Source organism: Pristis pectinata, chromosome 2, assembly GCF_009764475.1.
Source record: "Pristis pectinata isolate sPriPec2 chromosome 2, sPriPec2.1.pri, whole genome shotgun sequence".
Classification (NCBI taxonomy): domain Eukaryota; kingdom Metazoa; phylum Chordata; class Chondrichthyes; order Rhinopristiformes; family Pristidae; genus Pristis; species Pristis pectinata.
The window spans coordinates 115,095,317-115,108,718 of record NC_067406.1 but is presented as its reverse complement, the minus strand read 5'-3'; the positions used below and the strand labels follow the sequence as shown (position 1 = coordinate 115,108,718).

The 13,402-nt window shown below is 43.6% G+C and overlaps 1 protein-coding gene across 6 annotated transcripts in view; it reads right to left on the bottom strand.

Annotated features, from left to right (window-relative positions):
- LOC127584880 (arfaptin-1-like) overlaps positions 1 to 7,926 on the bottom strand; it is a 121,643-nt gene extending 113,717 nt beyond the window's left edge. For 5 of the 6 annotated variants that reach the window (XM_052041852.1, XM_052041873.1, XM_052041893.1 and 2 more), the window contains exon 1: positions 5,803 to 7,926. The gene's annotated coding sequence lies outside the window, so the exon portion shown is untranslated. Of the gene's footprint in view, positions 1 to 5,379; positions 5,776 to 5,802 lie in introns of those variants that run through there. The other variant, XM_052041858.1, reaches the window with a different exon arrangement.
- Positions 7,927 to 13,402: the final 5,476 nt, after the last annotated feature.

Below are 13,402 nucleotides of genomic sequence, written 5' to 3'. Positions count from 1 at the left end.
GATTTTGGAGACTATGCTGAACTCCCTCCAATATCCTTCCTCAGATGTGGAGAGCAAAACTGACGTTCTGATCTCACTAACGCTCTTCATAATTGCAACTTAACCATGTTACTCTTACATTCAAGCCCTTTGTAATAAAGTATGGTCGACCACCACATTACGGCTGTTGGGTAAGAGTGAGTACTAGAATCACAAATCACTACCCAAAATGTTGAGAAATGAAATACAATTCACTCTCACAGAATTAATGTGAAAAAATAAACAAACATTACAGGGGAAAAAAAAAATCACAAAATGGACCATTTTCTAGGAGCGCAACCCACCCCCACCCTGTAACACAGGGTTGCCTGTACTATTTGCCTTCCTCACCACCAGCTGTCTTGTGCACATTACTTTTGCACTTTATGCAAAAGGACAAACATCTCACTTGAACACTGACATTTACTAGTTTTTCACCATATAAAAATATTCTGGTTTTCTACTCTTTCCACTAAAATGAACTTACTCCCCAGATTACACTTCTTTTGCTGCTTTTTTCCTGTTTCTATCACCATTCTGACATACCCTATTTCCCACCTTCACGTTGAATGATAAGCAGACGGATACAGTGCATGCAATCCTTCTGTTTTAAGTCATTAATAAAGAATGCATACAGCTGAAGACCCAGGGCTGACCCGCCTGGCACCCCACAAATAACATCCTAACATCTAAAACAAAACCCATTTACTGCCATTATTTACCTTCCATACCAATATATTTCCAAATACCAAGAGGCCTGACCTTTCAAGTTACACCTCAAAGACAGAAATATATGAATCCCCCGATCAACCCTACAAATTACATCCTTAAAAACGTGTCCTGCTATTCATTTCAGTGACCTGAGTCTTATGTTCCCCTTTTTGTGTTATAGGCAATCATGCCCTGTAGACCCTAGTCTAAACCAATAACAGATTATGAAAAGCAGTGAACTTACTGCTGTCCCCTGGGGAATCCCACTGTACTTTTCACTCCAGTTGAAAAAATAACCATCGACAACTACTCTGTTGTCCATTTTTCAGCAATGTTTCTGCATACCATGTTATTCCATGGCCTACAATCTTGGTGACACCCATTATGTGGCACGTTATCAAATGCCTTTTTGAAGTCCATAAATACCACATCACCACATTTCCCTCGACAATGTTCTCTATTACTTCTTCAAAAAACTCCATCTAAACAGATGTGGTTTCACAAATCAGTGCCAACTTTCTCTAGTCAAGCTAATGTTGTCCCTGATTATCATTACTAGAACTTCTCCCACCAGTGAGATTAAAGTAACTGGTAAATGAAAATCCCAGTGTCCCAGCCCTGCACGGCCCACTTCCATATCCTGCCCAGAGCCCACAAGCAGGACTGCCCTGGCAGACCCACTGGTTCAGCCTGCTCCTGCCCCACCAAACTTACTTTGTCCTACCCTCTATCCTTTCTCCTCTGGTCCAATCCCTTCCCACTTACATCCATGATTGACACCTCTAATTCTCTACACCACTTTGACCATTTCCAGTTCCCTGGTCCCAACAGACTCATCTTTACCATGGACAGGCAATGCCTTTACACTTCCATTAGGATGGTCTGAAAGACTTTTGCCTCTTCATACAGCAGAGGCCCAACAAGTTCCCCTCCACCAACACACTCATTCGCCAGGCTGAACTTGTTCTCACATTGAACAACTGTGCCTTCAACTCCACTCACTTTCTCCAGATCAAAGGTGTAGCTACAGGCACTCGCATGGACCCCAAGCTATGCCTGACTTTTTGTGTGATTTGTGGAACAGTTTGTCTCCATCTCAGGAGATAGGCTAACTACTAACCTCCACTAAAAGCCTACCGATTCCCTTAGCTTACTCTTCATCCCACCCTGCCTCCTGTAAAGACCCTATTCCATTATCCCAGTTCCTCTATCTCCATTATATTTGCTCCAAAGATGGGACGTTCTGCACTAATGCCTCTGAAATGTCTTCCTTTCTCTTCAACCTTGCCTTCCCCTCTACCATTGTGAGCAAACCCTTTGACCATATCTCATCTATTTCCTGCACCTGTGCTCTCCCCCCTCTCCTCCAGGCAGAACAAGGGATGGTATTACCTGGTCCATTCCTTCCACCCCACCAGCTTCCACATTCAACACATCATTCTCCACAATTTTTACCCTCTTCAAAGAGATTCCACCACTAGACACATCTTAGACCATTCACTTTACAACCCCCTAGTCCAATCTTCCATTCCCATCAACCACCCCACTTCTTGCGGCACTTGCCCTTGCAATTGCAGGCAATGCAACACTTGTCTCTTTACCTCTTCCCCTCCCACAAACCAACGACCCAAATAGTCTTTCCAGGTGAAGCAGCAATTCACTTTCACTTTGGTGTCCACAATGTGGCCTCCTCTAAATGCAGATTGGGTGACCATTTTTCGGGACACTTGCGTTCAGGCTGCAGGGGTGCCCGAGCTTCCTGTTGCCTGGCATTTTAATTTTCCATCCCACTCCTATTCTGACCTATCGGTGTGGCCTCTGCACTGTTACAATAAGACACAAAGCAAGCTTGAGAGACAGCACCTCGCCTTCCATCTGGGCGCATTGCACCCTTCTGGACTCAATACTGAATTCTACAACTTCAGGTAGCTTCATTTATCCATCTAATCCGCTTCAGCTTGTCGTATGATTGCATTTGTTACATTAATGGGCAAGAGATCCATCCTATTTAAATGGAAGGATCCTATACCTCCTACCACATTTCAATGGTTTTCTCAAACTATAACATGTTTAAACTTAGAAAAAATTAGGAGTGGTACTGTTGATCCTTCACTTAAATTTGAGGAAATTTGGAGCCCATTTATTCAGTATTTCCATATGATGTAAGCAGACCTTTTTTTTAATCCCTTTCAATAACCTTCTATTTGAATATAAAGGAGCGGAGCTAACGGCATAATGTTTTTTAACTGAAGAAATAACAGTCCAGAAGTTTTTGGTTTGCTTTTATTTATTATTATTTTTATAATTTTGGGGTTCTCTTTTCATATTATCAAATTTCTTTTCAAATTCTTTTGTATCATGTTCACTTAGTAAGAGATTGGGAGGTTCAGATTATATATTTTACTCCGTGTTTGTATATGTCAATTGTTACTATTGTAATCCCAATCTCTTTGCACCATGTGTATAATCACTATTGTTATGTGTATTAATTTGAAATTTAATAAAAAGATTGAAAAAGAATGATTTATCCATCTCTGTCAGTCATCCATCTGTGATATTGACTCAGCCTGTTTTTATTTCTCCTTTTCCTTGGAGGACATGCCTAGCCTGACATGCTAGGTATGTCATCCTGGTCTGTATTTCACAACACCTACATTCTTTTGTCTATTTTATTTTGTCCATGTTTTATGTTCTCTCTAAGTGCTCTCATTCACTCACTGTAACTTAATTTACAGCATATCTCCACAGTCACCCTCGTTTTACCTTAGAGATGTCTCCCCTCTCCAACCCTCCCCACAGTTTCACAAGCTTCTTTTCTCTCCTTCCCAGTTCTAAAAAAGGACTCTTCAACCCAAAATGTTAACTCTGCTTCTGTTCCCACAGATGCAGCCTGACCTTACAGATCTTTATTTACTGGGTTTATCCTAACAGCCCATTAGGAACAAGGATGTCAAATTTCCAATGTTCCAATCTGCAGGCACCACCCTTGAATCTATAGATGTTTGGAAGTTCAAGCCAAAGCCTCCGCAAACTTTCCCCCACCCTCAGCAACCCAGTATACATCCCATCTGGACGAAGCGATTTATTTACTTTAAGTGCAGCTAGCCTTTCTAGTACCAGATTTTTTTTTAAGCATCCAGAATCTCAATTACTTCTTCCTTTGCCGAGACTCCAACAGCATCTTAATCCTTGATAAAGACTAATGTAAAGTATTAATTTAGGAGACACAAAAGACCGCAGATGCTGGAATCTGGAGCAACACACAAAGCACTGGAGGAACTCAGCAGGTCAGGCAGCATCTATGGAGGGACTAATACAGGAACATGGCCATATATCTTGCCTCCGTAAGTATAATTTCTTTTTGGCTTTTGATTGGCCCCATTTTTCACCTGTATCCCTGTTCACACGTCTATATGAATGTTTTTGGATTCATGTTCACGTATGCAGACAGAATTTTCTCATGCCCCCTCTGTCTTTCATTTCCTATTTTACTTGCCTTCTGAACTGGTTCTGATTTGTCTTACAATCTGGTATCTCATATTTTTTTGCTCCATTTTCTTCTCTATCATTTTGGTCATCCATGCGATTACTGCTTTAACTTCATTATCTTTATCCCTTATTGGAATGAATTTAGACTGTAGTGGAATATGCACACTTTAAGAAGTCTCGGACTATCCAATAACACTTTTGCCTGGCAAGCTTTGATTCCAATATACCTATACCAGATCTATTCTCATCACATTGATATTGCTCTTTTTCGAATCGACAATTTTGCCTTAGAGTGATCTACATACTTCTCCCTCTCCCTTATGTTATCGCTTTCACATTCTACATTTGGATAGCTGATGCTCCCTGTTCTCATCACAGTAAGACTTTTGAAAACCTCTGCAATTTCCCTGGAGATTTCCTCCTTTATATCCTTCCGACTAGTTGGAATAGAATAATCCCCAGATTTTTTTTTACACTGATTAGGTTCTGGAATGGAATATCAGGGATAGTAGTGGAGGCAGATTCAAATGCAGCATCAAAAGTGAGCAGTGTAAATATCTGAAAAGAAAGAATTTGCAGGACTATGGAAAGAAGCCAGAGAGTGGGAGTAGCTGGATTGCTCTTCCAGTGCAAATATGACAGGCCTCCATTCATGCTGTAACCATTCTGTCATTTTCTCACCCTCCTTTTCTAAATAGCAGTGTTGCTACCTTCCTACTTACTAGACACTTCACCCCAAAATATCATAGACTTTGCAAAAATCACAACTAAGATATACACTATCCTGGCAGCTCCTTTTTTTACAACCCAAGGATGAAGGCCACCAGCAAAGCCAAATCTATCAGGGGGGATACTACATTCCACTTCTGAAATCCAAGCCACTGGATAATTTGTTATTTTTCTCCTCTATCCTGTGTTTTCATTGCTGGTTAAGTAAGTCTTATAAGCACAGCATGCTCATTTCAGTTAAAATAAAATCACTTTTAGCTTGAATTTTAAAAAGGTTTGACTTTTCTTAAATGACTACTTGAATTTTGCTCCTAAAATAAAGAAAGCGTATATATTCAACTGGGTCTACAAAGTACCAAAATAAAACCTGACGGTTCTCATCACATTCACAATGTGTTCGAGATCCTCAGTGCAAAGGAGGAAGTAACTTGCCTTTAATACGGAGCTACTAACTCCGGCACGACGCCAGCCGCACCAACGTGCCAATGACACCAGAACCACAGCCACACGGGGTTGGTTCTGAGACAGTTTACAACACAAGCCGCCGCCAGACGGACGGGACACGACGCTGGGAGGGAGCTCTGGTTGTGAACAGAGCCTGAGGCCGAGCGCCACATCAACACGTAGGCGGAGGGCCAGGCAGCGGACTGCTCCTCCCAGCCCGCTCCGATAACCTGGAGCGATGCGGAGAGGAGCAGCCCAGTGCCGGCGGGTCCGGGACCGGGTGCCGGTCCCCGCCGGGGGCAGGGCAACACTGGCCGCCAATCCCTCTGCCGCTGCCGGTTACTTTGATCACTTCGATCAATGACCGCCGCTCGGGCTTCGCTTAGACCCTCTCCCGTCGCTGACTCTCACCTCCTCGGCGCCTTCAACAGCCCTTCCCCGCCGCCGCCACCGGCCCGCCCCCCGCACTCATTGAAGCCGCTCCCGGAAGCAAGGCTGGCAACAACATCCGGGTCTCCGCACAAGACGCGGCGTCACGTCCGGGCCCTCGGCTGGCTTCTGTTGCCCAGCCGCCATTTGCGTCGCTGCCTGTTGGTGGCCCCGGTGGCAGGTTCGCCAGCTCCCTCCCTACGTCGTGTCAAGCGGCTCCTTCAACCTTTCGTCGGCCGAGTTTGTTGCCAGCTACCTCTCGGCCTGGGTGCGAACGCTGATGGCGCTGGGCGTTGGCCTTGACCAGTGTGGCCGCACAGAAAGGGTGAACGTTTGCCCGAGACCCAGTCTGCCCATCATCAGCTGATCAACAGCGAACGGAGGGAGCAGCATTGTAGTTCACATTCTGGGACTTCGTACGGGGAACAAAATAAAGCTTGGGGCAAAGAATGCTGATCTTCAGTTTTGCCAGGACCGCTGGGATCCAGACCACGTCCAAACTTGGAGCAAAGACCTGAATTCCAGAGGTGAGGCAAGGGGGACTGCCCTTGAAGTCAAGGCAACAGTTGACCGAGTGTGGCATCAAGGTGCCCTTGGGGAAATCACATTCTCTGTCCCAGGATATCACTGTAGGAATTCCTCAGGGCAATGACCTAGGCCTTACCATCTTGGCTACTTCATCAATGGATCTTCCATTATACTGTTAGGAGTGGGGATGTTTGTTGATAATTGCACAATGTGGACTTCTGCTTAGAACTTCTCAAGCAAGGAAGCGGCAAGTAACCATCATATAATATGTGCCAGATAATGACCATTTGCAAGAAGAGAGAGCATGATACCATCACTACATCGATCGGCCACAATCAATCTGGACCAGCCACATAAATAGTGTGGCTAAAAGAGCTGGTCAGGAGCTGGGTATCCTGTGACAAATGAGTCACCACTTTCTACCCTGTAGCTTTTCCACCATCTGCAAGACTGGTAAAATGGTCTCCATTGACCCAGATTAGTGCAGTTCCAGCAACACTTGAAACTCACCACCATCGAAGAAAAAGCAGCCCACTTGATTGGCACCACATCTACCACCCTAACCATTCAATCCGTCCTCCACTGGCAGATCGTGGCTGCAATACAAACTGTCCAATTACTCAACACAGCTACGCCTTACAGTACTTCCCAAAACCCACCACTCCCACCAAGAATTACAAGGACAGCAACCGCATTGGAACACAGCCACCTGAAGCTTCCCCTTCAAGTGACGCATCTTCCTGACTTGGAAATATATTATCATTCCTTCATTGTTGATGCGTCTAAATTCAGGAATTTCCGATCTAATGAAACTAGGACTACCTATACCAGGACTGCTTTGGCTTAGCACCACCAACTTGGGGGGGTCAGAGAAGGACATACTTAGGCAGAAAAATCTACATAAAGAGATTCTCATATTATCCAGTCTCACCCAGTGATCAATGCATCATTGATTCCACACAGGAAAAAGCTTTTCCTTATTTATTCTATCAAGAAAGTACACAAAAAAATTACATTTACTCTCAACTTGGTCATGTGATCATTGTGACTTGGTGCAGTATCATGGATCCATGGTCAATAGCATAGAGAAAATTACATAAAAATAAGCTACTATCAAACACATGGAACGGCTGATTTGACCGTCTACTTTTTTTGCAATAACCTCTGCCAAACAGTGTTTATTAGTGTACTTGAGAAAGTTGTTGCAGTCAATCCACTTATAGCCTAACGCCAGTGCAAAGGCAATTATCACGATTGACATATAAAAAAGATTGCCTGTATCAGGATCAATGCACAAAACACAATGGACACACAGCAAATAAAAGGAGTATAAACTGGCACCACAAGATTAGTGGCAATTTGTGCTCTATTAACCACCTGACAATGATAAAACAATCTAAATGTAGTCATTTACAGAATCATATAATAAAAATTTATGGAACTCTGGATTTGATTGAAATTGCTGGTAGTGTCAGGTGGGGAAGGAGCAATTGGTGAAGCAGAAAATTGTGTATAATAGCAGGGAGGCTTGGTCAATTTTAACAACTGGCTATCATGAATATTGATTGCCAATTTTAACTAAAGGACATGGGGGGGAGAGGGGGGGAGGAGGAGGAGGAGGAGGAGGAGGGGGTGGGGAGGAGAAGGGAGGGGAGGAGGAGGATGAGGGGGGACGGAGGGGTGATGAGGTGGGGTGGAGGGGGAGGAGTAGAGGGGAGGAAGGGGAGGAGGTGTGGGGGAGAAGGGGAAGGAGGGGGAGGGGGGAGGATGTAGGGTCGAAGGGGAGGAGGTAGGGGAGGGGGGAGTAAGGAGAAGGGGAGGGGGAGTGAGGGGAGGGGTAGAGGGGGAGTAGGGGGATCGAGGGTGGTGTGGGGGAGGAGTACAGGGGGGAGGGGGAGTGGGGGGGAAGAGGTGGAGGGGGGAGAAAGGCAAGGGGAGAGTGGAGTAGGGGGAGATGAGAGGGGAGGGAGGGAGGAGGGGGAGGGGGGAGCAGGGCGAGGGAAGGGTAGAGACAGAGGCCAGTATATGATAGGTGGAATCAGATTAGAGAGCGATAATGGGCAGATGGAACCTTATGGGAGGGTGATGAGTCTACGTCATGAAGGGGGAGGGACCAGGGTGGACTGTTGGGAGTGGGAAAGGAACACGGAGGAATGGGTTACATGGAATTGGAACATTTAATCTTCAAATAGGAGAGGTGAATAGATATGTGAAATTACCAGCTGAAAAGAGGGAAAACAATGTACACAGATTACGTGAGTTATAAAGGTTAGAATTGCTAATTATCTGAAATTTCAAAGTCTATAAGGCTTTTAAGATAAACCGCTACTGGCCATAAACAGCTGTAATTGCAGCTTTCTCTTTGATCTAAGACTAAACTTCACACACCCTCCTTCACCTGCACCCTGATATGAACAAGGGCTTCAGCTCTTTTCCCCTCTCCTGACTGGTATGTGTCAGCGGTTTGAAGCAATTTTTAGTGTTATAAAGTCATAATTTCCAGGCAGTCAAACATCTTTTCAATAGTTATAATGGGATTACACTTTTTAGTTCAATAAAGGTTCAAGTGGAAAGCAGTTTCAATTATATTACACACTTGTAACTGGACACATTCAAGGTGGGAAAATAAACTTGAAAGACTCCTCCCCCCACCCCCACCTGCTCTCTGTCATTTCATAGAACTTCAATGTAGTAGTTTTGTTTGTTTGCATAACTTAAGTGCTCAAAGGGCTTTTCTCCAACAACTCTTGACTTGATAATGACTATTCCTGCATTTATTGCTACACGCTGCAGAATGTGGATGCTAGTGGGTGGAAGGTGAGGGACTGAGAGCAGAGAAGTCGGCTTTGCTTGATTTCATGCTGATTCTTATAGCTACTCTATGAAATCAGGCGTCTCGACACATAAATATACAAATAAATGTGACATCACTAATAATGCATCTCATCATGTGTGTTGTGCACATGTGCACAGACTGAGAAGAACCTAAGAGAAGTCAGACACAACTTTTAGAGCTCTCCACGTTTTTCGCATGTTACTCTGCACTCTCTGCATGTTACTGCGTTCGAGATTATGAACTTATAGCCTGATGCAGGGTTTCAACCTGAAATGTCGACAATTCCTTTCCCACCACAGATGTGGCTCGATTCGCTAGTTCCTCCAGCAGATTGTATCTCCAATTTCCTACATCTGCAGTCTCTTGTGTCTCCAAGGAACTTACTGGTGTGTATACTTTACCCATGGATTTACTTGAACATCATTTAATTTAGTACAAGTAACTCTCCAGTTATAAATGCCTGATTTGTGAATTTTTGCTATGATGCCATTGACTCTTTGATGAAACTTTACTTTCTATAAGGATAACAGTGGCAATGACTATTGCACAGTAGCACTCACATCTACTGTGATGAAGTGCTTTGAGAGGTTTGTCATGGCGAGAATTAACTCTTGCCTGAGCAAGGACCTGGACCCACTGCAATTCGCCTACTGCCACAACAGGTCTACAGCCGACACAATCTCACTGGCTCTCCACTCGGCTTTGGAGCAGCTAGACAACCGCAAAACATATATTAGGCTGCTGTTTATCGATTACAGCTCGGCGTTCAACACTATCATCCCTTCAGTACTAATCAACAAGCTTCAAAACCTGGGCTTCTGTACCTCCCTCTGCAACTGGTTCCTCGACTTCCTTATCGGGAGACCACAGTCAGTGCGGATCGGTAGTAACATCTCCTCCTCGCTGACAATCAACACAGGCGCACCTCAAGGATGCGTGCTTAGCCCACTGCTCTACTCTCTCTACACTCATGACTGTGTGGCTAGGCACAGCTCAGATGCCATCCATAAATTCACCGATGACACCACTGTTGTTGGCAGAATCTCAGATGGCGATGAGGAGGCATACAGGAGTGAGATAGATCGGCTGGTTGAGTGGTGTCGCAACAACAACCTCGCACTCAACGGCAGCAAGATCAAAAGATTGATTGTGGACTTCAGGAAAGTGGTGCCACAAAACAACACATTTCATTACATATGTCAGTGATAATAAACCTGATTCTGACAGAAATCAGAAGAAAGGAGCCAGAATCAGAAGAGCAGAAGGGGTTGTAAGCCTCGAAGAGTTAACAGGTTACACAAAGCAGCTTTGAATAGCTATAAATATGCTTTACTACTTATTTAACTCAGGTGATGACTGAACAATTTACAGCTTTGGCAACAATTTCAGCAGCTTGTTTCCAACATGTTTCATTCACTCTGGGATACTTATGGCTTTTTTTCAGGATGAAGATACAATGAAGCTCAGTCTGTTGGCATGGTCATTTTTCCGTCTGATGTCTGTACCTTCAGCATTTACTGACATTGCATCTGCTATTAAAAACATGAAAACGTGCATTGTTCACTGTATCATATATTTGTCTCTGTCTGAATGGATGCTATTTTAGTATGCCACACATCATTTACACTTGAAAAAAATAGCAGAAGGCAAAGTTTTATTTAAATCTCTTGTCCATGATTTGCCAGGAGGGTCAACTTGACTTTGTCATACATCATGAAATGTGTGGCAAACATTCCCTTCGGAAAGGGGCAATGGTCTTCCATAAATATTTAAAGCAGCACCCAGAAAGCAGGAGGAACTCAGCAAGTCAGGCAACATCTATGGAGGGAAACAGACAGTCTACATTTCGGGTCGAGACCCTTAATCAGGACTGAAAAGTGAGAGATGAGATGAGATGAGATATCTTTATTAGTCACATGTACATCGAAACACACAGTGAAACACATCTTTTGTGTAGAGTGTTCTGGGGGCAGCCCGCAAGTGTCGCCACGCTTCCAGCGCCAACATAGCATGCCCACAACTTCCTAACCCGTACACCTTTTGGAATGTGGGAGGAAACCAGAGCACCTGGAGGAAACCCACGCAGACACAGGCAGAACATACAAACACCTTACAGACAGAGGCCGGAATTGAACCTGGATCGTTGGCGCTGTAATAGTGTTACACTAACCGCTACACTACCGTGCCTGCCAAAGGGAGATAGCCAGTAAAAAAGCTGGGGGGAAGGGGTGGAGCAAGAGCTGGCAGGTGATATTTGGATCCAGGTGAGGGGGGTGATAGGCAGGTGAGGAAGGGAGGAGAGTGGGAATGATGTTAGAAGTTGGGAGGTGATAAGTGGAAGTGAGAAAGGGCTGAAGAAGATAGAATTTGATAGAAGAGGACAGTATACCATGGAATAAGAGACAGGAAGTGAGGAGGGGAACCGGTGGGAGGGATGTGTGGATGATGGGCATATCGAGAGGGCAGGGGAGGGGAAAGAGATGGGGTGATTGTGGCCGGTTGGACAAGAAAAAAAAACCCTCTCAATCTGCAAATCTTTGCTCCAGACTTCCACCATTTGTGTCTCTATAAATATTTAAATATGCCTTTCACAATTGTAAGATCTCAGTAGAACATTTGGATATGAAATGGCAGGATTTGTGCCCGTGAACTCATGAAAGAAATTTACTACATTATACGCTCAGCCATCCAGCATTCATGGGGAAGGGGAGCTGCTGGTTGCATGAATATGTTGGTTGTATGAGAATTGCTCAAAGAAGAACCACTGTACATCATGCACCAGTATTCTATGCATAAACTTTTAAGTACATTGCCAAACAATATTTTATCACTCTCTGAGTTCACAAAGATCCCTTTAAGCTTTCCATTTTGTAACTTAATGTCATAAATCATTGAGGAAACAAAGTGGACTTCTTTCATAAGAACCTTATGATTCTCACCATTTTCCAGTCCTTTCCGTTTCAAATGTTAGAACAATACATTTTTGCTTTGTACCTTCACCTGGAGTATTCTTATCCAACACAGTGGATAGATGGAAGAAATACAGTAGTTTCTGAAACACAATTGGAACCAGCCACCACATGTAAACACACACAAGGGACTGATGGTGGTCAGCTGTGCTGTAGGCTAATGGGAGATAGCACATGAACAAAATCGTATGGGAACCCAGCATGCCAAATTCAGATTTCTGTTTTGAAAAAAAATTATGAAATTGCAGAATAACCTTTGAAATTTTTTGCCATTTGCATGAGAATTCAGTCTGCAAAATACTGGATAAATGGGAGTTTACTAATTGATATTATATTGACTTAAAAAGCCGATGCGAATTTGAACACCTGGATCTAGAACGTAGAACAATACAGCACAGTACGGGCCCTGCGGCCCACCATGTTGTGTCTCCCTATACTTGCTTTTCTATTTGACCTTGAGCATACCTACCAATGCCATATCTCTTCTTCACAATGATGGCTCACTTGCATCTTGAATAGAAACTCCCTAAGTGTAGCCCAGCTGGTCACAAGACACATGCCAGCCTTGACCATAATTATTGTTAGGTTTTTTGACTGTAAAAGGCATCATAGCCAAGGTCCCTCTTGTCCTACGTTTCAGTTTCAGAAAAAAGTCCAAGAATAGTGAATGCTCTTAGCCCATTGAAAGTGTGACCCATTTGTTACATTATACTTATTTATGAGGAAGGAATTTAACGGTAGTTCTTTTAAAGGGCTGGCACTAGGATGGTGGATTGAATGGCTTTCTTCAGTGCTTTAGAGTTCTTTGGTTGATAATTCTATGAAGGAAGTTCAGTTGAAGTGAGCATTACTAAAACTGTTCTATGTACATTCCTTAATTAACAATTCATTTTTTTGTTACATCTCACAACTGAGACAAAAGATCAGAGAGAAGTGCACAATAATTTGTTGACAACGATATTGTAATAAAGGGATATGGACCACATGCTGGCAGAAGGGATTAGTTTAATTAGGTGTTATTAATTTAATTAGTTTGGCAAAACATCATGGGCCAAAGGGCCTGTTCCTGTGCTGTACTGTTCTATGTTCTACATTTTATAATCTATGTTTGATCAATAAAAATTTTACTTCTCACCTATGTTACTTTTCCCCTTGGTAGGAAAATAAAGTGCAGTAAGAAATGTACAATATACTGATTCATACCACATCTATTTCATGATCACACTACTCTCCACTGGGGTTGTGGTAT